The following is a 25722-nucleotide window of genomic DNA, read 5'->3' on the forward strand; positions in this document are numbered from 1 at the left end:
TTTCTCCATTGAAGACCTCTATTTTATAAACAATGTAAAATAACTGACTGTCAAATGAATGTATTTTGACATTTACACTGTCTAAAAGTATTATGTTGTTTTTTATCTGTCTAAATGATCCTTGCTTTAATGCTTAGAATGGTTTCTCTTGTCAGAAATGATCTTTTGATTTTATTTTCATTATATGAACTTGTTTATTGTAATCTGCTCTAATTAAATCATTTGATTGTCATTGCCCAGTTGACTTAATATTCACACTTTGCCTCTAATGGTTTTGGATTCTGTTATATAGTCGTACACATGTGGAAATGATTCAAATAAATGTTTTGATTTATAATGATAATCTTGTCAGTCAAACGTTTATTGGTCGCATTTCTAATGAGCATCACAAATACATATAACACACTCATTTATGGCACATAAAAGAGTGCAATGTTGGTGTACTACATATCTATGCATGCAGTCAGCTCATGCATATATCCCTGTGAACTCATGTTATGTGATTATGAGTATAAATGAAGTTACTATATTAAGAAAATAACTATAACAGGTGCTTTTAAGAACCTAGAAACCAAAACGCTGATCTGAAGAACCTTTTTAAGCTCTCCAAAGAACCGATAAAGGAAAAAACGATTCTTGAAAAGAAGTGTTTATTTTGAAAAGTGTAATTAATGATACAGTTTAATTCTGAGGTCAGCTTGACCATCCCTGCCCACCTCTGTCTGTGTCTGTGTGTGTGTGTGTGTGTGTGTGTGTGTGTGTGTGTGTGTGTGTGTGTGTGTGTGTGTGTGTGTGTGTGTGTGTGTGTGTGTTTAGGAAGGACCGTATGTGATGCTGAAAAAGAACTGGGAGATGTATGAAGGAAATGACCAGTTCGAAGGATACTGCGTGGATCTGGCGTCTGAGATCGCCAAGCACATCGGCATCAGATACAAGATCTCCATCGTTCCTGACGGGAAATACGGAGCCAGAGATCCAGAGACGAAGATCTGGAACGGCATGGTTGGGGAGCTGGTGTACGGGGTGAGATATATACATATATATCAGCCACACAGGGTCATTTACATGTGTATTTACATTTACAGATAATTCTCGTCGTGTTTTATCATGAACGTTACCTTTTTTCCCACACATCAGTCTTTTTTTGCATGTGCATCAGATGGAAGAGCCTGGAAAATAGTTTTCCAAATTGATTTCAGCTAAAGAAGCTACATTTATGATATGATATGTTATAGAAATTTTTTTTTTTTAAACTGGAGAGAAGAAAATTTTTACTGGTAAATATACAAACATTTATATTTAATAGAACAAAAAAGTTTTTAATGTTGTTTTATATATATATATATATATATATATATATATTATATATATATATATATTATATATATATATATATATATATATATATATTTATTATTATTATTATTATTATTATTATTATATGATTATTATTATTATTATTATTATATTATAATTATTATATTATAATTATTATAATTGTAGAGTAAATATGCTTGTAATTTATTTTAAATTATTGATTTATGTTTTTACTAGTAAATATATAAGGAATTAATTTAAACAAAAATATATTTAAATATTACTACATTTTTGGGAACACTTTACAACTTTATAACACTTTATAATTTTACTTTACAATTGGTTAGCAATAATTACCTACATAAGTTTACATTGAACAATACTTCTATAGCATTTATTAATATTAGTTAATCTGTTAACATTATTAAACTCTGAACTAATATGAACAATTGGATTTTTATTAATTAACATTGACAGAGATTAATAAATGCTGTAAAAATAAATAAATAAAAAAACAAATACCAGTGTTGATATTTTTAACTAATACTAAAAATTTATTACATTTTGTTTTTGGCACCTTACAGCTGAAATGAAAATAAAATAAAAATATTAGATTAGAAATGTTTAAAAATATTTAAAATAATTAGAAATGTTGCCTTGGCAAAGTACTAAAATTAATAAAACTAAAACTGAAAAAAAAATATATGAAAGCATAAATAAATATTAAATATTTATATATTAAAATAAACTATATATTTATACACTAAAACCTTAAATTTAAAAGAAACAAAATATAAAAATAAAAACATTCAAATGTATATAATTCATATAAATAAAACTATAATAGAATCTCTATGAAAACAAAATAACACTGAATAGAAATGATAAAAATATTAAAAAATTATAAAAGCATGTAACAAAATTACTAAAAATTTAATTAAAATGAAAACTACAAATCAAAAAACAAATTGGAATAAAAGCTAATTCAAAATATTAATAAATACTGTAATAGTATATAAATAATTCATAATAATAACATATTTACTTTATTATATAATATATATAGCCTATTTATAATACATACTACATATATATATATATATATATATATATATATATATATATATATATATATATATATATATATATATATACATTTATGATGCATGAATAAATAGTATAATAAATGGTACTTATATAATATATTCTAATAAATAATATATAAAATCTTATACAGATACTAACAAATGATTCTTCATGGTAAAGCATCACCAACAGAGCATTTGACGTTGTGGCAAAACAGCAGGAGGAGCCGATTACTCATGTTTCCTCAAATTGTTTGCAGACAACTATTGACATATTTAATTTAATCATCTAAGTCAATTTGCATCTTTAATTTTCCACCAATAAGACGTGACACGTCGTAAAAATACAACAAATAAACAAGAAAAATAGAGAAAGAAACTGGTCTCCACGATCTCTCATTACAGTATGTTAATGTTCGGCCCGCAGCGGTTTGACCAGAAGAGTTTGGTTGCGAGCGATGGACGCGGCGTTTGTATTGTCAGAGCTCAAGGCGGTTTCTCTTTTAAATGCAGCCAGAAGTATTAACACCATTATTCAGCGTGCAAATACATAAAATCAGTCACTCGTGCGTCGCCTCTCTGACATCTCGCTGCGACTCCAACAGCGAAAGGCAAACGCTCCTGCCGCCGAGTGTTAATGAGCTCAGGGAGAGGACAGATGCGCTTCTTTCTGCCCCATTAAACACTCTCATCCACCAACCTGCTCTCTGCTAACACACACTCCACACGAGCATCCCGAACACAAAAATGCCATTCACAGTCTCCACAGTGAGATTTATAGCTTTGACAATAACGTATAAAGCTTTCGTGATAGAGAGCAGAGGGTGTTAAACAACGTTTTTCGACCCTCTCTTGGTCAAGTGCTGTGTTCTGCTGTCAGATAGCTATTCTGTATAATGATCGCTAATCTGTGTATTAGACCGGTCTTCAAGGAATAGTTCAGCTAAAATGAATTTAATGAAAGTTTATGCCATCTAAGATTGTAGAGGAGTGGAGAAATGTAGCATTCCATCACTTGGATGCACTGCAGTGAATGGGTGCCGTCAGAATGAGAGTCCAAACAGCTGATAAAAACATCACAATAATCCACAAGTAAACCACAGCACACCAGTCCAACAGTTAATGTCTTGAGAAGACAAAAGCTGAAACAAATCCAGCATTAAGACGTTTTAACTTCAAATTTCTTCTGGCTAGTTAATGATTCATAATAATGCTTCCTCCAGTGAAACACAGTCATGTATAATCAAATAATTCCAGTTTATGTGCAGTATTCATTTATCATTTAGCAAGTCTGTAATGGGGAAAAAAATAAAATTTAAAATCCTGTTGTTTTTACAGAAAAAGTGGTTGCCATAATTATGAAAAAAAAAAAAAAACAATTTAACAAAACACAGTTTAAAACTGCCGTAATTTTAAAACTTAAATTTAAATGAAAATTTGAATGGTTGCCTTGGCAACTAACTGAACTAAAAATGGACTAAAACTAAATAGAAATAATAATATTTAAAAAATTATAAAAGCACAAAATTAGTAGCCAAAAACTAAAATAAAATGAAAACTGAAAATATGAAAGTTAATTCAAAATATTAATATATAATTATTATATTATTATGATACTATATTCTTACTATATAATGCATAAACATTTGTACATATAACATTTATTTATAATTTATCATAAAAATATTAATGTAAATAAAAATGTTTCAAAATGATTTAATGATTGTATTATATATTACTATATTATGTATAAACTATTAGTCTTATACATAAAACTTGTTTACATTTATATTTATATTGTATTAAAAATATAAAAAATTTAAATGTTTCAAAATATTAAAACATACACTTTTTTTTTCAGTGTATTTTTATTTATTTATTTTTTTGGTACACAGCCGTGCAATATTGTCTTTTCAGACCATTTTCAAATCCCTTTTTCTTTTTTTTTTTTTTGCTTTGCACGACATTAATCTTAAAGCTGCTGGGTTTGGTTCAAGGCTTAAAACTCCTCATTGAAGAATTTATTGCAACGCAGCTGGGGAAAATAAATGGCAAACGCATTTTCAGCACCAAGGCCACTGAAAAAGCACACACACACACACACACACACACACACACACACACGCACACACACTCTCTCTCTCTCTCATTCAGAGGAGAATGTCACACACAACCGAATCGTTCATGCTTTACAGTGCATGCGAATTCAGACATAATTCACATGAAATTACATGAGCCAAATCTTTTCTTCTTTTCAGCTTGCACAATTGCAGAAAACGTTAATTACCAGCTGCGGGCTCCTTTAGGGATTATTAGGAAAAAAATACAGAACAGTAGTTTGGAATGAAACCCCGCTCAGCGTCAGACTCTGCATTGAACGGCTCATCTCTCGACGTGTTTCATGGATTCTGAATCCGACCTCTCGCTGGCACGAACACAGGATCGCTCTCTCTGTTGCCACAGGCCTCTAATTAAATCTAGCAGTGAAACAACTTCTTGTATTCCTACAGGAGGGCCAAAAGAGGGCCGACTTTCACAGCGACCTTTCACTGGTATTAAACCACTGAGCCGCTGTAAATATTACTGTCGCAAGTCCCTCAGATGACCGTTCATTGATAAAACCATCTCCATTCACAACCGCTCAGATCCTGGGCTTTTTATAAACTTGTGATATGCTGTAAATGTGATATAAAAAAGGAAGTGCATTGCAATTTTTATTTTCTCAAAGATTTTTATCATCTAAACCCCTTAAAGAAGGAGATGGTGGAAAGTAAAAGGCTACAGCTACTGGTGAACGTGTTTTTCTTGTGAAATTGCACCATTGCAATACAGGGTTCTTGAGGTTCTGGTGACCTTAAAAAGAAATGGATCAGACAGATACAGAAACAAGGCTTTTCTGCTGTCGTTTCTCAACATAAGAGGGGCATAGTCTACAGTTTTAAAGTATTTTGTCCATGAAAACTCCACAAAATTTTAATGTTTATTAAAATGTATGATTTTTTCATAGATTTTTTTTTTTTTTAATTCAGCAAGGATGCACTAAATTGATCATATGATACTGAAGACTGGAGTAATGAAGCTGAAAATTCAGCTGTGCATCACAGAAATGAATTACATTTTACTATGTATTCACATAGAATACAGTTATTTCAAATAGTAAAAATATTTCAAAATTTTTCTGTATTTTTTAACTTTTTGACCAAATAAATGCTGCCTTAGTGAATAGAAGAATCTTCTTTCAAAAATATTAAAAAACTCATATACTCAACCTCATGTTGTTCAAAAACAAAGACGGAAGATAAAAGATGATGTTTTGAAGAATGTCTCAGTGTTTTTTATCAGTAAAAAATTAAATCAATGGGGTCCAATGTTGTTTGGACCTCAACAATCTTAAACATACATTATTTTGTGTTTTAAAATGACACAAAGGCAGGTAAACAATGACAAAGTATAAGATATTTCGGCTGAAACATCCTTTTAAGTATACAACAAACAACTGAAAGCAATGTTTTCATGATACTTTGAAATAATGTTTTTTCTCCAATTTTGACATAAAAAACTACTCAGTTTTGCAGCTTTGTTTCAATAAATAATCTTCATAGGAACATCACTTTCCGAACCTCTGAATGTTTTCGTTCCTTCACAGAAAGCGGAAATCGCTGTGGCCCCTTTAACCATCACTCTGGTCCGGGAGGAGGTGATCGATTTCTCCAAGCCCTTCATGAGTCTGGGCATCTCCATCATGATCAAGAAGCCTCAGAAGTCCAAACCGGGCGTCTTCTCCTTCCTGGACCCGCTGGCCTACGAGATCTGGATGTGCATCGTGTTCGCCTACATCGGCGTGAGCGTGGTGCTCTTCCTGGTCAGCCGCTTCAGCCCGTACGAGTGGCACACCGAGGAGCCCGAGGAAGGCTCCGACGGTCCGCCCAGCGACCAGCCCCCCAACGAGTTCGGCATCTTCAACAGTCTCTGGTTCTCTCTGGGCGCCTTCATGCAGCAGGGCTGTGACTTCACACCCAGGTGAGAGCCGCTAGAGCTGTGCCATTCATCGAATATAGTTGAGATCAAAAGTTTACACCCCCCTTTCAGAATCTGCGAAATGTTGACTATTTTACCTGAATAAGAGAGATCATACAAAATGCATGATATTGTTTAGTTAGTACTGACCTGAATAAGATATTTCACATAAAAGATGTTTACATATAGCCAACAAGAGCAAATAATAGTTGAATTTATAAAAAATGACTCCGTTCAAAAGTTTGCACGCCCTTGATTCTGAATACAGTGTGGTTACCTGGATGATCCACAACTGTGTTTTGTTTAGTGATAGTTGTTCATGAGTTTTTTGTTTTTTTTTTTGATTTTTGTTTATTGGTTTTTTTTTTTTTTTTTTTTCAGCTCCCACAAATTCTTTGGTTTTCCAGCATCTTTTGCATGTTTGAACACTTTCCAGCAGTGACTGTATGATTCACACTGAGGACAACTGAGGGACTCATGTGCAACTATTACAGAAGGTGCAAACATTCACTGATGCTTCAGAAGAAAAAACCATGCATTAAGAGCCAGGGGGTGAAAACTTTTGAACAGAATGCAGATGTGTACGTTTTTTCTTATTTTGCCTAAATATCATATTTTTTCATTTAGTACTGCCCTTCAGAAGCTGCAGAAGATACTTACATGTTTCCCAGAAGACAGAATAAGTTAAATTTACCCTGATCTTCAAATTCAAAAAGTTTTCACCCACCGGCTCTTAATGCATGGTTTTTCCTTCAAGAGCATCAGTGAATTTTTGATTCTATGAGAGTCCCTCAGTTGTCCTCAGTGTGAAAAGATGAATCTCAAAACTATACAGTCATTGTTGGGAAGGGTTCAAATATGCAAAAATGCTGGAAAACCAAAGAACAGCAGGCAGTTTAACTGTTCAGGACAAACCAGGGACTCATGAACAACTATCACTAAACAAAAACACAGCTGTGGATCATTCAGGTAACAACACAGTATTCAAAATCAAGTGCATACATTTTTTTTAATTAACAACTTTTTAATCTCACAATTCTGACCTTCTCGCAATTACGAGATTCTCACAATTCTGAACTTTCTTCTCAGAATTGCAAGTTTATATCTTTCGATTCTTACTCTTTTCTCAGAATTGTGAGATATAAATTCAGAATTGCAAGAAAAAAAGTTGTGAGGTAAATTTTTAAAAGTAAATTTAGTATTTTTTTTTTTTTATCCTGTGATGGAGATTGACTTCCATAAATATTTCCCAACTAAAATAATACTTTAATTTAATATTTGAATTTAACACTTTAAATTTACCACATTATTACTAATATTCATTCAATATTTATTTATTTACTTGTTTGTTTTTTAGTCTATGATCACCCTAATAACGTTCATAATTTACTTTCTCACTTACATTTAGATTAAGTCATTAGGCAGACGGCTAAAATATCCAAAGGGTTATCCAAAGGGTTTTTTTCCACCACAGCTGTCAGAAATCTCTCCAGTAGGCATGATCTCTAGTAATGCACACGGCAGATATTTTCTGGTCTAAAGCGGATAATTCCTGTGCTTTTGTCTGCGCTGACCTAAAGGCTCCCCAGAAGCCCAGGCACGAAATTAAAGTTGGACTTTGTCGCATGCGTCTGGGAAGAAACCGCAGGCTCATCGTCTCCGCTTCCTTCAAGACAAACATTACACTTTCATCCCTGCAGCTGCATGGCAGAAAGTCACACTTTATTTTTAGAATATTTATAAGAATATAGCATTTTATTATTGATAGCCGGAGAATGCGGAGCGATGAAAAATTGATGTTCGGGGTCCATGGAAAGGTGACGCCTCTGAACGGCACAAAATTACCAGAGTCTGTCCCAAAAAACCAAACAGAAGAAGAGCGACGCGAGCTGCTGTGAATGTGAGAATGTGATCTGCTGTTGTTCTGCTTTAACAATGCTTTCACACAATTTCTTATGAAACATTTACTCTATCATATCATGGCTTGCTGTGTGTTAAACCTGTGTCTGGGAGCATGCAGAATTATCCTTACTAAATGACATGGTTCCTGCCAAACGCCGGGCGGTTTGACCCGCAGAGGCACACAGATACACGCCGGCCGCTGAGGGTGTTTCTGAGAGGTTAATGGTGTCAGAAGCATTCAGATTTTCAGAAACAGTGGCACTGACATTAGCATTAGCCTGGTCAGCAGCTCTGTGCATTTAAAGTACATTTCTGATCCACACACACACACACACACACACACACACCAAGTCCATCTCTCTCATACATTACCCACGAAATATACAGAGACTGAGCTATTTTTAAAATGAATGGACTTCACTTTCTATTATTTAAATGAATGAATACTGTGGTACTATTACAGTTAAAGTCAACTTGAAATTACTGTTGACCCCATTTACCTTCTTTTTTTATTACAAGAAAAAAAGACACACACACACATACACTTATATGTATACTGTATATACAGACACCTATATATACACACATACATACTAAAACTAAATATATATACATATATATGAACTTGAAATGAAATGGAATATTCTTTAACGTTTTCAACATTTTATCTCAAGTACATTTATTCTTTTATACTAAAATCTAAAATCACTCAACTAAAATGAAAAATAAAAATGTAATTTAAAAAAAAATGATAACTTTAAAAAATCCAAAAGTATTAAAGATACAAAAACACATAACAAAATTGCTAAAATTATTCAAATGAAAACAGAAAATATTAAAATAAAAACTAATTAAAATATTAATTAGTATTATACAAGTATATCAATGATACTTAACACTGTATATGAGCTTATTGTACACAATTAATCAGTCCATATTATACTGAAGAAGAAAATTATGTACATAATCATTAATCAAAACGCAGTAACTTACGACTCTGCAGTGACTTGAGTTGATTAACATCAAGGCCATGCTGTCAGGGAAGAAAAAGTAAAAAAATAGATCAATCAAATAGTGAATAAAATCACCATTATTTCTAACTGAAGTTTCTGTTTCACTGTGAAATGCATCACATTACAGAAGGCTAAAGCTTTGCAAATGAAGTTTCATGATGTCTAAATCACACTGAAGCACACACACACGTTTGTTTTGTAAGTGTAATTTTGCGCAGATGTCCACTAAACAATCAAGGGAATGTGTCTTTGTGTAAACAGCAGCTGCAGCAAATTGATTCTCCATTATCAAGTCTCACACGGGGCGAGTGAACATGCAAAGAGGCAGGTCTATCTGTCCTTCAATTTTGCTTGGGTTTCTGCCCCTCGTTCTCTCTCTCTCTCTCTCTCTCTCTCTCTCTCTCTCTCTCTCTCTCTCTCTCTCTCTCTCTCTCTCTCTCTCTCTCTCTGTCTGTCTGTCTGTATCTCTCGCTCATGGTCTCTTCACTGACATCAGGACATTCCATCAATATCTCCCGCTGCAGGTTGAATTAGGCTGTCAGGCAGGCAGACAGAGAGAGAATTGCACACCTATTCTTGAACAAATTAAATTTTTTTGCCTCAGATTTTAAAAAATGCTTTCAGAAACAGGTCACACTTTACGTGAAGCCTGCATACCGTGTAATGCATTATAGAGAAATCTTTATTCATTATAAATAGTGTCAACCAATATGTGTTTTTAAATAGTTGATGATAATGAAATCTAGAATGCAACGTGGCCGATATAATGGCATTTAATTATGGCAAATGAAATAGTCATAGAAAGCATATATTACCATTCTTTTTACTCAAAATTCACTAAAACATTGAAAACAGAAAATTTATTTTCAAGATTGATGGTTGATTTTGAAAATAATATGAGAAGAAACAAATGCATTTTATCATCAACTTGGTGTACTAAAATAACTGAACTAAAAATGAATAAAAAAAATTATGCAGACATATTTTTTAAAAATCCATAACAAATAAAAGACAAAAACACACAACAAAATGACTAAAACTAAATTTAAAATCAAAATATAAATGAAAATTATAATAGTATTTCAGTGATACTATAATAACATTGCTAAAAAATATATTGTAAAAAATTATACATTTTATTTCAGGTGGTTACCAAGGCATTTTCATTTAATTTAACTTGATGTACGAAAACTACTAAAATTAAAACTAAAAAAAAATAAAATAATTATATAGCCTAGGCAAAAAAATCTAAAACTTTTAAAAATTACAAAAAAATACAAAACATACAAACAACAAAATTTCTAAAACCTGAACTAGGAGGAACATAAATAGACAAAAAATGTTAATAGAAACACTGTGTGTGTGTGTGTGTGTGTGTGTGTGTGTGTGTGTGTGTGTGTGTGTGTGTGTGTGTGTGTGTGTGTGTGTGTGTGTGTGTGTGTGTGTGTGTGTGTAAAAGCATTTTATTTATCATTTTACACAAAATTAATAAAACACTAAAGACAGAAAATGTTTCATTTCTGCTGACAAGACTGAAGGTAGATTTTGGAAATAATATGAGTAATATCAGTTGTCTGTTTTGTTAAAGAAATTGTATAATATTTATCTGTTTATGATTATACAGTACATTTGTATATTTGCATAATATAATGTATAAAAACACCCAATTTAATGTGTATTTTATGCATTATGTGAACATTATGTGAATATTTAAGAATTCTAATATTTTTTCCAAAAAGAATAATTCTGTACGCTGATTGGCTAATGCAGTGTTCTAGTCATATTTAATACACAACATTTAATTGCATTTAATATACTGCATTAAATTGAAAAGGATATAATTAACTTCAATTTATATTCTAATGCAATGTGAATCTCTTTATAATGCAACACACATACAAGCGTATTTCTTCCAAATATCACGCGCTGCTGGCTGTATTGTGTGATGATGTCAGAGCGTGTTGTTTCTGTACTGCAGCAGAGCTTCAGGACACGGCGTGTGATTCATGCGGCACACGCAGAGATAATTTCCTCTTAAAGGATTATTGCTCTTAATCCTGTGATGTGCACATTTATAATAGACTCCCTGTATTATGACTGTGCATGTCTGATTATGTGCCGTGCTGTGCCTGATGACTTGTGTGTGTGTGTTTAGTAAAATATTTAATAGCTTTTCTAGTACACTTTTTTTTAGTTTGTATAAACATGCAAACTAGAACAAATCAATTATGAGTTTGTTTCTTCATCAGATTTGGAGAAATATAGCATTGCATCAGTGTCTCAGCAATGGATCCTCTGCAGTGAATGGGTGCCGTCAGAATGAGAGTCCAAACAACTGATAAAAACATCACAATAATCCACAAGTAATCCACAGCACTCCAGTCCATCAGTTAACATCTAATAGTGGTTAGCATTAGCACAAAGATTGCAAGACCTGTCAAGATGCATCACACACACACACACACACACACACACACACACACACACACACACACACACACACACATACACACACACACACTCATCCATTCTGCTTGGTCACGTCTCTCTCCTGCTTCCTAGTGTCTCTTTTTTTGTCCCTTTCCTATTCTTTTGTTCTCTGTCTTCTCCACTGTTATCAAACTCAGCTTCTCTGTCTTTCATACAGTAGCTCTCTGTTACAACACTTCAGTCTTTCATTCTCTGTCAGTCTCAGCAGGATTGATTTTAGAGTAGCGAATCCTGCGCCGATGCTGAATCCACAGCGTCACTACAAAAGAAACCATATTTTACCTGAGTTATGAATCTGAGATGTCGGTCTGAATTGAATGTGATGAGATAAAAAGACTGGGTCAGATCTGGTTGCATGCCATAAAGAAACTCATTCACAAACAAGTGACTCATATGAACTGGTTCTTTTAATGAATCAGTTGCAAAAACTCAGGTTTGAATCGGTCTAATAGTACAGCAAGGTCATGTGTTTGATACCCAGCCAATGAATAACCTATAAAATGTATTTTCAACGTATATTTCAAGCTGCTTTGGATAAAAGTGCATCCCTAATAAATCACTGAAGACAGAAAATGTTTCTTTTCTGCTGACAAGATTGACAGTAGATTTTTCAAATTATATGAGTAGAAACAAACATTACTTGTTTTGTTACAAAATAATATCATTATTTTGCCCATTCGCTATTACACTTTTAAATAATAGTATGCATTTAAACACACAATCAACAACAATTTAATTCATAATACTCTTCAACGATGTAAAAATGCATGTTAAAATATTGTAATGTCTTTTATCAAACTACTAGTTTAAGATGCTGATTGGTTAAAAGTATTACAGAGCTTTAAAATAAACTAATAAACTGATGCATATTTGTCAGTCATACATAAATAAAATGGAAACTGGTCAAATTTCTGCTCTCAAAAAATCATGGCGGTTTATTATTAACCGAATCTATTAGATTTTATTTAAATAATCATTTTCACCTTTATGCATTTATTTAAATTGCCTAGAATCAGCATAAATCTGGTAATTAAATTTAATTCAAAGTTTGAACAAGGTTAAAATATGGAACAAGCTAAATGTATGAGACTGAAGCAAATGGATTTATTGGTGATAAATTGTATTTAAAACACATTCAGTATATTAGCACTCTTACAGAAATCTGACTTCATTTATGCACGATTGACAAATATGCAGCACATTAAGTTTATTAGTTTATGTTACAACTGTGTAATCCAAATTTGATATGCATTTCCAAAAATATTAATCTTGATTACTGGCCTAAACCTATTTTTGAGTGCCATCGCACTACTGAACTGAACATGATGGGAAAACACGTCCCAATAAATCGGTCCAGCACAGATTTACTGGCAGCGTCTGCACCATCAACTGATTTGCATAAGTTCCTTCACTGAACCAGATACTAAACTAACGCTTTCATGGACAACAAACGACGCCATCAGTGGATTCCCGCTTAAATGTGATGCAAGAGATAGCAGCAGTTCATCAGAGCGAGATTAGAGCGCTGCTTTATGACCTCTGATGGCAAGCACATAAACACAATCACACACAGGCATCAAAAGGAACGTCTTATCACCTCATCCACCATACAAACAGAGAGATTTGTCCTTTCCAGCCATGATTTTGCTCTCTCATCAGTACAAGTATTCTCTGAAGACATGACTCTTTAGATCGGGTCAATATCTCTCTCTTGCTCTGCTCCTTCCCATCCCTCTGTCTCTGCAGTGCTGAAACTGTCTCCATTTAAAATTCATTCCTGCCAGTGCAGTGACAGTACAAACGCATGCATGCACATATGCCTCAAATACACATTGCCTACTGAGCTGGACTGTAAACTGACATCATGACTAGTTGCAGTGTTAAAGATTCAAGTAAAAGGATCTAAAAAGCAACAGAAAGCCAAAGCATCAGAAATTTAAAAAGCAGACATTATGACATCAGGATTCTAAAGGCCATTATGACATCATTGCTGGCAGTTACATTTTCAGTGCTGAACATTCTATGGGTCCGTTTACAGAAACACTTCTTTGCGTTTTTTTAAATGCCTCCTCTGCCATGTTGCAGTCAAATAAAACAGTTGCCATGTCAATTTACTACAGTAAACAAAAGCTTGCGATGTTTGCCCCGCCTCCGGGGTCTTCTGATTGACTGGAACTGACACTAGCTATGTTTCCATCCACCTATTTTGTGCACATTTTGGGATATCGCATTAAAAAAAATTTACCTTTTCTTTGTGATATTTAGTGCAAGTTAATCAGGAAGTGATGATTTTGTTCTCTTCGTAACTTTGGATGGAAACATAGCTATTGATGAGCAAAATTTTTAATTCTTTTAACTTAAACGGCATCTTAAAAACGTGGCTTTCAAGTGCGGGAAGGGAACACAATTGTCATACACGTCCGTGTAGCACATTTTTACACTGAAAAAAAAATCACGTCTTCACTCACACATTTTTACTACAAATACAATGTTATTTGTATGTAAACTATGGTTAGTTTAGCAAAACTCAGGTTAATTTGTGGTTAATATGTGGTGTAACGTCAACTACAATTGTATAACCATGGTTAAGTTTCGTAAGAGAATGCTTGTGTGCATCACAAGGCTCAGTGCAAGTAGTCCATTGGGAAGTTCTTTAGAGATTTTAACAGAGTTTATTACCATCACAACTTCTGTGAAGACACGTTCCGTTCTCTGCAGCACACTGCCATATAAACTGCATTTGCCTGGTATTTTAGGGTAATTAAATTTTACTAAGGCTTTTGAATGAATCTGCGTGTTCTGCCATTTTTCTTGATGAACTCAGGTCAGTGTAGCTAGTGGTGTGTTTCAGTAGATTAGTCTAAAGTCAGAGTATGGCATGTTTTTAATGAGATCTTGGTTTCGTTTTGAAGACTGTAATTTTTCCTGGATTTACTGCAGGTCTCACAGATGCGCTACAGTCTTATAAGCTTATAATGAGTGTTCTGCCACTTCTTGAAATAGTGTCAAGTCATTTCTAAAGCAGAAATTTAATATTACCATCTTGCGGAGTGAGGCCAGAGATTGTTTGGAAGTCTCAAAATGTGCAAAATGAAATCAAATATAGATCTCATATATCTTACTCAATTTCTGTTTCTAACTATTTTTACAATATGTGTCTTTAACAGGGAAACTGAAGCTCAATGAGCTTAAAGGAATAGTTTCAAAAATGAAAATTTTACTCACCCTCAAGCCAACCAAGATGTAGATGAGATTGTTTCTTCATCAGATTTGGAGAAATGTGGATGCTCTGCAGTGAATGGGTGCCGTCAGAATGAGAGTCCAAACAGCTGATAAAAACATCACAAGTAATCCACACCACTCCAGTCCATCTGTGAACATCTTGAGAAGACAAAAGAAATTTTGTAAGAAACAAATCCATCAAGATGTTTTTAACTTCAAACCATTGTTTCCTCTATCCATAATATTGCTTTCTCCAGTGAAAAAGCGGTCTGGTCTGAATCAGGAGAGAAATCTGCACAAATCAAGCAGCGTTTACAAGCCAAAACAGCTCTAAACAAATATGTGTGTGGACTTAGATGTGAGAGACAACAGGAGATAGATTGTTATGGATTATGGACTCCTATTTTGACCAGAAGCAATGGTTTAAAGTAAAAAACATCTTAATGATGGATTTGTTTCTTACAAGCATGCAGCTTTTCACTTCACAAGATGTTAATTGATGGACTGAAGTTGTGTGGATTACTTTAATTGTCTCTAGACAAGGCCTGTAATATGTCAGTCTTCTGCAAAGTTGCAAAACCTGTGTTCAGTGCTTTGTGCATGCATTTTTTAGGTCTGATGGATGCAGGAACGCTTTAAATAAATGAGAACTGGTGCAATCAGTCTCTGTACTTGTCATAAATTGATGATTGTGTTTCAGCAAAATGGAAACAGCGGTTTATTTCATGCTGCATAATGTGAACGTTTGTCTTCAGAATGAACCAGATGTAATCAGATGGAGGCACGGCAATCTGAATTTATGTGTTGTTTAATTGTGCATTCTCTTCATTTTAACACCTTGTGTCTCTGTGCGTCTCTCAGGTCTCTGTCTGGTCGTATAGTCGGAGGCGTTTGGTGGTTCTTCACTCTCATCATCATTTCCTCCTACACGGCAAACCTGGCCGCTTTCCTCACCGTGGAGAGAATGGTGTCGCCTATCGAGAGCGCAGAAGACCTGGCCAAACAGACAGAAATCGCCTACGGGACTCTTGATTCCGGTTCCACCAAAGAGTTCTTCAGGGTGAGAGAAAAATATTAACGGTTATGATAAAACAGAAAATCACACCAAACCAAAAGAAAATGCATTTAGATTGGTGAGTTACCATCTGGTGGTAGAATTATGTCAACTGGTGGAAATCGATAAAATTATATATAAAATTATATATATTAGTGCTGTCAAATGATTAATCGCATCCAAAATAAAAGTTTTTGTTTGCATAATATATGTGTGTGTTCTATGTATATTTATTATGTATATATAAATACACACATACAGTTTATATTTTGAAAATATTTACATGTATTTACATGTCTATATTTATATTCATACAATTTATATTATATATAAATATATTAAATATATAAAATAACATATTTTTTTGAAATATATACATGCATGTGTGTTTGTATATATATATATAGTACACATATATTATGTAAAGAAAAACATTTATTTTTGATTCGATTAATCACGATTGTTTTTAATGAAATTTTTTAAATGAATATTTTTATTCAGCAAAGACAAATTACATTGATCAAAAGTGACAGTCAAAACATTTATAATGTTGCAAAAGATCTCTAGTTCAAATAAAAGCTTTTCTTTTGAACTTTCTATTCACCAAAAAATCCTGAAAAATAAAACGTATCGCAGTTTCCACAAAAACAATCAGCAGCACAACATTGATAATAATCAGAAATGTTTCTTGAGCAGCAAATCAGCATATTAGAATGATTTCTGAAGATCATGTGACACTGAAGACTGCAGTAATGATGCTGAAAATCCAGTTTTGAACACAGAAATAACTTGCATTTTAACATATTCACATAGAAAACAGTTATATTAAATTATTTCACAAATTATTACTGTTTTTAAATAAATACACCCTTGATGAGCAAAAGACACTTCTCTCAAAAACATAAAAAATAGTAATTATTCCAAACTTTTGAACTTCAGTTTATATAGAGAGAGAGAGCATACCAGCTACTCCAAATTCATTCTTTTCTTATCACTGCATGGGTCTGGATATTGTGTTTTGTAGTTTAAGGCATCCAAAGACAGACAGACCAGGCTAACATGCACATTACACTTCAGTCATCACAGTAATAGATCAGTAATTGAATCAGACTCCAAAGAGTATAAGAGCCAAACCTGCACTCACATCTACATAGAGAGCCTGTCTGCAGTCAGGAGAGGAGCTAAAACAGCAATTTACTCAGAGAGCAAAGACATAGCGATAGAGGGAGAAAGACAGATAGCTGGAGAGAGAGAGACGGGTAATATGAGAGAGAATCGGCGTGAGCTGAATGAATGGGCTGCTCATTAATTAGCATGCGTCTCACTCAGTATCTGTCTCCCTGTTGTCATACACAGATGGTGTGATGCTGCACTCCTTCATGGGAAAACATTCATTTTCTCATTCTCACTGCCATTCAGGTTACGTCGACCTGTCTCACTTTCTCTGCCATATTTTCTCATTCAATCTGCACTAAACTGTCTCACTCTCCCTCTCCTCATTGTCTCTTCCAACCTGTCTCATGATTTTCGAGCCCATCTCACTCTCTTCATATTTTCTCATCCTTTCTACCAAATTAATCAAAGACAAGTCAAATTTAGTTCACAATGCACATAGTTTTTAAAGCAGCTTAAGAAAAATGAATAATGTTAACGTTTAAAATATCTTCTTGCCTTATAGTAGCAAAATTTATATAGGAATAAATAACATTTTTAAAATGTTTTTTAAATGTCAGCAAGGTTGCTTTTATTTGATCAAAACTAAAGAAAAACTGTAAAAATGTTAAATATTTTGAACAATTTCAAATACGTGTTTTCTGTGTGAATATGTTGTAAACTGTAATTTATTTCTGTGATGCGCAGCTGTATTTTCAGCATCATTACTCCAGTCTTCAGTGTCACATGATCTTCAGAAATCATTCTAATATGATGATTTACTGCTCAAGAAACATTTCTGATTATTATCTGGTAATCAGAATTTTAATATTTTAAAAATTATTAGAATATAATTATTAATATTATAAAAATTTAATATTTTTGTGGTATCCATGATACACTACCATTAAAAAGTTGAGGTATGTAAGGCTTATTTTTTGTAAAGAAATTAATGCTTTAATTCAGCGAGGATGCATTAAATTGATTAAAAGTGACAGTATAAAGACAGTTATAATGTTAGACGATTTCGATTTCAAATAAATGTTGTTCTTTTGATGCAAACTTTTTTATTAATAAAATAATGCAGAAAAAAATGTTTTTAAAAACTGTTATTATAATGTGTAATTTTTTTTATTTTTGAGCACTAATGATAATTGAGCAGCAAATCAGCATATTAGAATGACTTCTGAAGGATCATGTGACACTGACACTGGAGTAATGACGCTAAATACAGCTGCGCATCACAGAAATAAATTACATTTTACACTATATTTACATAGAAAACAGTTATTTTAAATTGTAAAAATATTTCACAATATTACCATTTTTACTGCATTTTTGATCAAATAAATGTAGCCTTGACGAGCAAAATTTCAAAAACATTAAAAATTCCAAACCTTTGACTCGTAATATGCATATAATGATCAACACAGTATGCGATAACACAGTTTACATTTTTGCAACAATATCAAATCTAATCTGTCTCGCGCTCTATAATCCCATCACAATAACCGTGGCATCTGTCTCATGGCCTCAGCAGAGCGTCGCTGATATTCTGGCCAGAAACATTTGATCAGTTACCCAGGGAATAAGTAAATGTCAGGCATCCCATTGTGTTTGGACTAACGCTTGAGTTTGTTTGTCATTTGTTGTGGGGCGTTTGTGTCTGAGTGCAGGTTTGTCGAGGGTGTTGTTTATTCGTCGGCGTGTGTGATGTTTTATTTTGGAGTGTTACGGCGCTCCAGACTGGACGTGATGAACATTATAATGAGCCGGCTGTCCGGCACGCTCCGCTGCTTTCCTCTCACATACTGCAGCTTAAGACTAAGCCTGTGTATAAAAGAGGCACAAATGATCAAGTACAAGACACACTGGGACACCGGCATGTCAAATATGATATCTCACAGGACACACAGTTCAGCCATATTAGACCCATCCATCTTTTTTACAGCAAAGCCAGCACACTTCAGAGCTGACTACACAGTGCTGGAGCATAGTATCTGTTATAGTTTGACAAATGACATTTCAGTAACCACAAAATTAATGAACTTTGGGGTCAGTACATTTCTTCTTTTTTTCAAAGAAGTTAATGCATTTATAAATGGAGGCATTTATAATGTTACAGCATTTTTCTGTTTCAAATAAAGGCTGTTATTTTAAACTTTCTATTCATCAAAGAATATTGAAAAATAAAATGCATCACGGTTTTGACAAAAATGAAGCAGCCCAACTGTTTTCAACATTGATAATAATCAGAAATGTTTCTTGAGCAGCAAATCATCATATTAGAATGATTTCTGAAGATCATGTGACACTGAAGACTGGAGTAATGATGCTGAAAATTCAGGTTTACATCACAGGAATAAATTACATTTTAGCATATATTCACATAGAAAACAGTTATTTTGAATTGTAATAATATTTTACAATATTTACAATATAATGTTTTTGATTAAATGCAGCCTTGGTGGGCAGGTTTCTTTCAGGAACATCTTACTGACCCCAAAAGATTGAACAGTAGTGATATTTTCCTATATATTTATTCTCAGATCATAAAATAATTTTAGATCAGATCAATATCGCATGTTCAAATATCAACAAAATGAGCAGGAAAATTTAAAGTTCAGGATGATAAAAGACACATTTGCTCTGCATAAGACAAGGTTTTTATAGTTAACGTAAACCATTAAAAAAATTGGTTATTGAAACAAAAACGAAAATAAAAATGGAAAATTAGAAGAATTTCAGAATTTCTTATTTTTGTTTAGTTTGACTTAATTTACTTAACTAAATGTACTAAAAGTAATATATAAAAATGAGTAATAAAAAAAACAGTATGGGCATATTTAAAAAAAAAAAAAAAGACAAAAAAAACTTTAACCAAAATTAAAGTGAAAACAAAGAATTCATATTTCATATATAAACAAAAATATTTAACATTAATATTAACAACTTTAATAGTATATCAATGATATGAAAATAACACTAGACTATGAGGTTTATTTTGAGACTGACTGACTGGCTGTATATTATCTCTTACTTATTGTTTTCTTAAAATCATTTTTAGGAAAGCTGACATGTGACTTACTAGGAGTGCCAAAAGACAACTCAGGTTGTGCAAAATGACCAACAAGAAGTCTTTTTAAAAAGCTGAACATCACACACAGACACAATTACTAAAGCAAACAGTATGAAATACTGACATCTCCCGTTTTAGTTTTTTGCATCACTATTTAAACACTATATTGTGATTGATGTAAATCTAATTTTAGTAGTGCTGTCAAACGATTAATTGTGATTAATCGCATCCGAAATAAAAGTTTTTGTTTACATAATACTGTATATGTGTGTACTGTGTCTATTTATTGCATTATATATAAATAGACACACATGCATGTGTATATTTAAGAAAACTTTTATTTTGGATGTGATTAATCACGATTAATCACTTGACAGCACTAAATTTTAGCAAAGTGTTCAGGACTGACAGCATCCCAGTGTTCATTGCATGTCTTTCGCTGCGCCCTCTAGAGGTCAAAGATCGCGGTGTACGAAAAAATGTGGAGTTACATGAAGTCGGCCGAGCCCACGGTCTTCACCAAGACGACAGCTGAGGGCGTGGCTCGCGTGCGCAAGTCCAAAGGGAAATACGCCTTCCTGCTGGAGTCCACCATGAACGCGAAACCTTCATGAAAAAAAAAAAAAAAAAAAAAAAAATAAAAAAAAGTACACGGAGCAGCGCAAGCCCTGCGACACCATGAAGGTCGGAGGGAATCTGGACTCCAAGGGCTACGGGGTGGCCACGCCCAAAGGATCGCAGCTAAGGTGGGTGGAGTATTATAACAACCGACCAATCACAGCGCTGTTATAGTATTCCACCCACCCTGCTGTGGTTCTCTCTCTGTTTCTGTCTTTCTCTCTTTTCTCCTGCCTGTTCTGTCTTTCTCTCAGATTCTCTCAGTTTTCACACTCGGTACTCTCTGTGATGCAGTGATATCTTTGTGGTCACATATACAGTTGCTGTTTTTAGTTTTATTGGGCATTTATGTGTCATTGACCTTCTATGGGATTTTATATATATATATATATATATAGTAAAGGGCTCATATCATGATAAATGAAATATGGTTCATTGACAGGCCATAGTATCATTGAGAAATTATTATATTTTTTACGTTAAATTAGTTTTAATTTTTATGTTTTGCATTTTCATTTTGATTGTGGTTTTCTACGGAAGTCTGTTTCCACCAATAAATAAAAAATAAACAACATCATTCCGATCTTACATTTCTGTCTTTTTCTTTCTCGGAAGAGTTCATATCTTGCAATTATGATTTTTTTTTCTCAGAATTGCAAGTTTATAACTCACAATTCTGAGAAAAAAAAAACATATTTGTGAGATATGAACTTGCAATTCTGAGAAAATAAATCATAATTGCAAGATATGAACTCACAATTCTGAGAAAAAAAAGAATTGTGAGATAAAAAGTCGCAATTACATTGTTTTATTTTTTATTCAGTGGCAGAAATGGCCTTCCATAGTTTTCCCCTCTCCAAAATGTGTCTATATAGTTTTTCATTTCAGTAACACTTTACAATAAGGTCACATTTCATTTGTTAACAATATTTAATACATGAACTAGCAATGAACAATACGTTTTTATTAATGTTAGTTAACAAAAACTTTCATTTTCTTGTTAGTTCTTAGTACATTAACTAATGTTAACGGATATAACTTGATTTTAATAATATACTTAACAAATGTTGAACTTAACATTAAATAAGATTAATAAATGCTATAAGTAACAATTTTTTATGATTTTAGTTTAAGTTGACTTTAATGAGTATTGTATGAATGAAAAATAACAGAATTAAATCATTAAACAATACATGGATTTAAGTGTATAAAGAAAAAAAAAGAGCAGTAAAAGAATAAGAATATACATTTTTCCTTAATCAATTTGAACTATTTGCAAATAATATTTTAAAATACGCACACATTCACACTTATTTTCTTATGCATATTATGTTGAACATGCAAAATGGCAAAATATTTCTTGTCTCTTATGTTATGAATTACATGCATCATATATAAATGATTCAACCCATATTTTCAATACAAAAGAGTGAAATTTGAAAGAGTTGAGTAAAGTTTTGCTTTATTGAAATTACTGTCAGTCGTTTAATATTTCTGTTATAAAACATTGTGAGATTTAAGTTTGTTTTTGTTTTTTTTCTCAGAATTGAAAGTTGTAAACTCAGAAATTGAAAAAAAGTCAGAATTGCTTTAAAGTTTAAGTTATGACTTTTTTTGCTTTAAAGGCAGTGTAGGTGATCTGCTTCAGAAACATTTTTAGTATGCTAGTTGAAAATCTCTTCACATCCCGATTGCAATCACTAACTTCAGTGGTCTAAATTTATTTATATAGTCTGTGGAAGGCATAGGACCATAAAATGCACTATTATTGTAATGTTATATTATTTCCTTTATCGAATTCCATGCCTTTCATAAATTTATATTAATTATTTTTATCTTTATCATAAATAATATGGTATGGCATGATATGAACTCTTTAAACTCATGGACAAAACCTAATAAAAAGGTTTACTCTTTTGCTCAAAAAGTAAAGAATTTTTTACTTATTAAAAAAGACAAAAGCTCCTGTATCCCACAAGAGATCAGCGTTTGAGCTCGCAGACAGTGCTGTGTGTGTCTGTGTGTTTAATTTTGTTCTTCCTCCACAGAAGCGGCGCTCAGGTAAACGCGTGTCTCATGATGCTCATTTCTTCTCATCGAGCCTGTTTTCTCATCTCTTTCACTGTTCCTGCATAAACTATCAGCATGTTTTACACCACACCATCTCCTGAATGTAAAAGTTTCTAAAGGCAACATGAAATTAATATTCACTGCCAAACATAAATGTCCTTATTTTAAATATTATGCATCAGTACACATTCTTATATACACTACCATTTAAAAGATTTTTAATGTGTTTGAAATAAGTCTTACCGAGGCTGCATTTATTCAATCAAAAATACAGTAAAAAACTGTAATATTCTGAAATATTATTACAATTTAAAATAACAGTTTTCTATGTGAATATATAGTAAAATGTAATTAATTCCTGTGATCAAAGCTGAATTTTCAGCATCATTACTCCAGTCTTCAGTGTCACATGATCTTCAGAAATCATTCTAATATGTTGATTTGCTGCTCACTCACTAGTCTTTTGGAAGTTAAATGTGCTGCAAATGTTAATTCATGTTGTCTTTAAACATACATAATAATTACTAGAAATGTGCTGTTATGACGTATGTGAGCTGAAATGATAAATCTCTGATCTGAGGTCAGACCTGTGTGGAGATTCAGTTGAGATTCAGCACCGTGAACTCTGACCCTGACCGTTTAACCTGTCCAGAACTGCTGTAAACATGCTGCTAGCGTTTACAGTTTCTGACTTGCCATCTTACTTCTACTGCAAAAAAATAAATAAAATAAAAACAGAGCTTGTCATAGAGCTCCTATGCCTCTAAAACTGATGCCAAATAGATAGAAATTCCTTCTTCTGAAAATTTTCTAAAAATACTTTAACACCTCAGTCTCATCCGAGATGTAGATGAGATTATTTCTTTATCAGATTTGGATTCCATCACTTGCTCAGCAATAGACATCCTCTGCACGTGAATCTGTCCATGAATCCATAATAAGGCTACTCCTGGTCTGGAGTGTTGAATCAGAGAGGAGAAATATGACACAGATCAAGACACACACATTTACAAGCCAAACTGCTTGAAACAAATAATGTGAGAGACAAACAGAAGTGGGAGGAAAGCGTTATTATGGGTTTTGGACTCAAGCAATCGCTTGAAGTTTGCAGTTAAAAAGCGGATTTGGTTTATAGGATGGATTTGTTTCTTACAAAAACACAGCTTTTGGTTTCACAAGATGTTAACGGATGGACCTGGGGTGGTGTCTTTTATCAGCTTGTTTGGACTCTCATTCTTGACGGCACCCATTCATGCAGAGCATCCATTAGTGAGTAAATGAGTAATGCTAAATTTCTCCAAATCCGTTCCTGTGAAGAAACAAATTGCACAGGAATTTTTTACTTATTAAAAAGACAAAAGCTCCTGGTATCCCACAAGAGAGATCAGCGTTTGAGCTTGCGCACAGACAGTGCTGTGTGGTCTTTGTGTTTAATTTTGTTCTTCCTCCACAAACGCGCTCAGGAAACGCGTGTCCAGATCCCATTTCTTCTCTCATCGAGCCTGTAATTATGTTCATCTCTTTCACTGCACAGCGGGCTGGTGTACCATTAGGGACGCGGGTGTACAAGCAATAAGTAGAACTCGAAGCGGGATACGGAGGAGACGGGGCGCAAAGCTTGAGCCGCTCGGTCTAAAGGCAACATGAAATATAGATGATTCACTGCCAAACATGAGGAATGTCCTTATTTTTAAATATTATGCATCAGTACACATTCTTATATACACGATACATTTAAAAGATTTTTAATGTGTTTTGAAATAAGTCTTACCGAGGCGAAGCATTTATTCAATCAAAAATACAGTAAAAACTGACAGTCAAATATTCTGAAATATTATTACAATTTTAAAATAACAGTTTTTCTATGTGAAATATATAGTAAATGTAATTAATTAACTCCTGTGATCAAAGGCTGAATTTTCAGCATCATTAATCCAGTCTTCAGTGTCACATGATCTTCAGAAATCATTCTAATATGTTGATTTGCCTGCTCTCACGTCACTAGTCTAGTTTTTGGAAGTTAAATGTGCTGCAAATGTTAATTCATGTTGTCTTTAAACGAATACATAATAATTACTAGAGGAAATGTGCTGTTATGACGTATGTGAGCTGAAATGATAAATCTCTGATCCTGAGGGTCGACCTGGTGGGGAGATTCAGTTGAGATTCAGCACCGTGAACTCTGACCCTGACCGGTTGTCAAAACCTGTCCAGAACTGGCTGTAAACATGCTGCTAGCGTTTACAGTTTTCTGACTTGCCATCTTACTTCTACTGCAAAAAAAATAAATAAAATAAAAACAGAGCTTGTCATAGAGCTCCTATGCCTCTAAAACTGATGCCAAATAGATAGAAATTCCTTCTTCTGAAAATTTTCTAAAAATACTTTCACCCTCAGGTCATCCGAGATGTAGATGAGATTATTTCTTTATCAGATTTGGATTCCATCACTTGCTCAGCAATAGATCCTCTGCAGTGAATCTGTCCATAATCCATAATAAGGCTTCCTGGTCTGGTGTGAATCAGGAGAGAAATATGCACAGATCAAGCACCGTTTACAAGCCAAAACTGCTTGAAACAAATATGTGAGAGACAACAGAAGGTGGAGGAAGCGTTATTATGGGTTATGGACTCAAGCAATGATTGAAGTTTGCAGTTAAAAACGTTTTATGATGGATTTGTTTCTTACAAAAACACAGCTTTT

At 33.3% G+C, this 25722-nt stretch overlaps 1 pseudogene; it reads left to right on the top strand.

Moving 5' to 3' along the window:
- Positions 1-25722, top strand: part of LOC109073550 — a 77930-nt pseudogene that overhangs the window by 43164 nt on the left and 9044 nt on the right.

Source organism: Cyprinus carpio, chromosome B15, assembly GCF_018340385.1.
Source record: "Cyprinus carpio isolate SPL01 chromosome B15, ASM1834038v1, whole genome shotgun sequence".
NCBI lineage: Eukaryota > Metazoa > Chordata > Actinopteri > Cypriniformes > Cyprinidae > Cyprinus > Cyprinus carpio.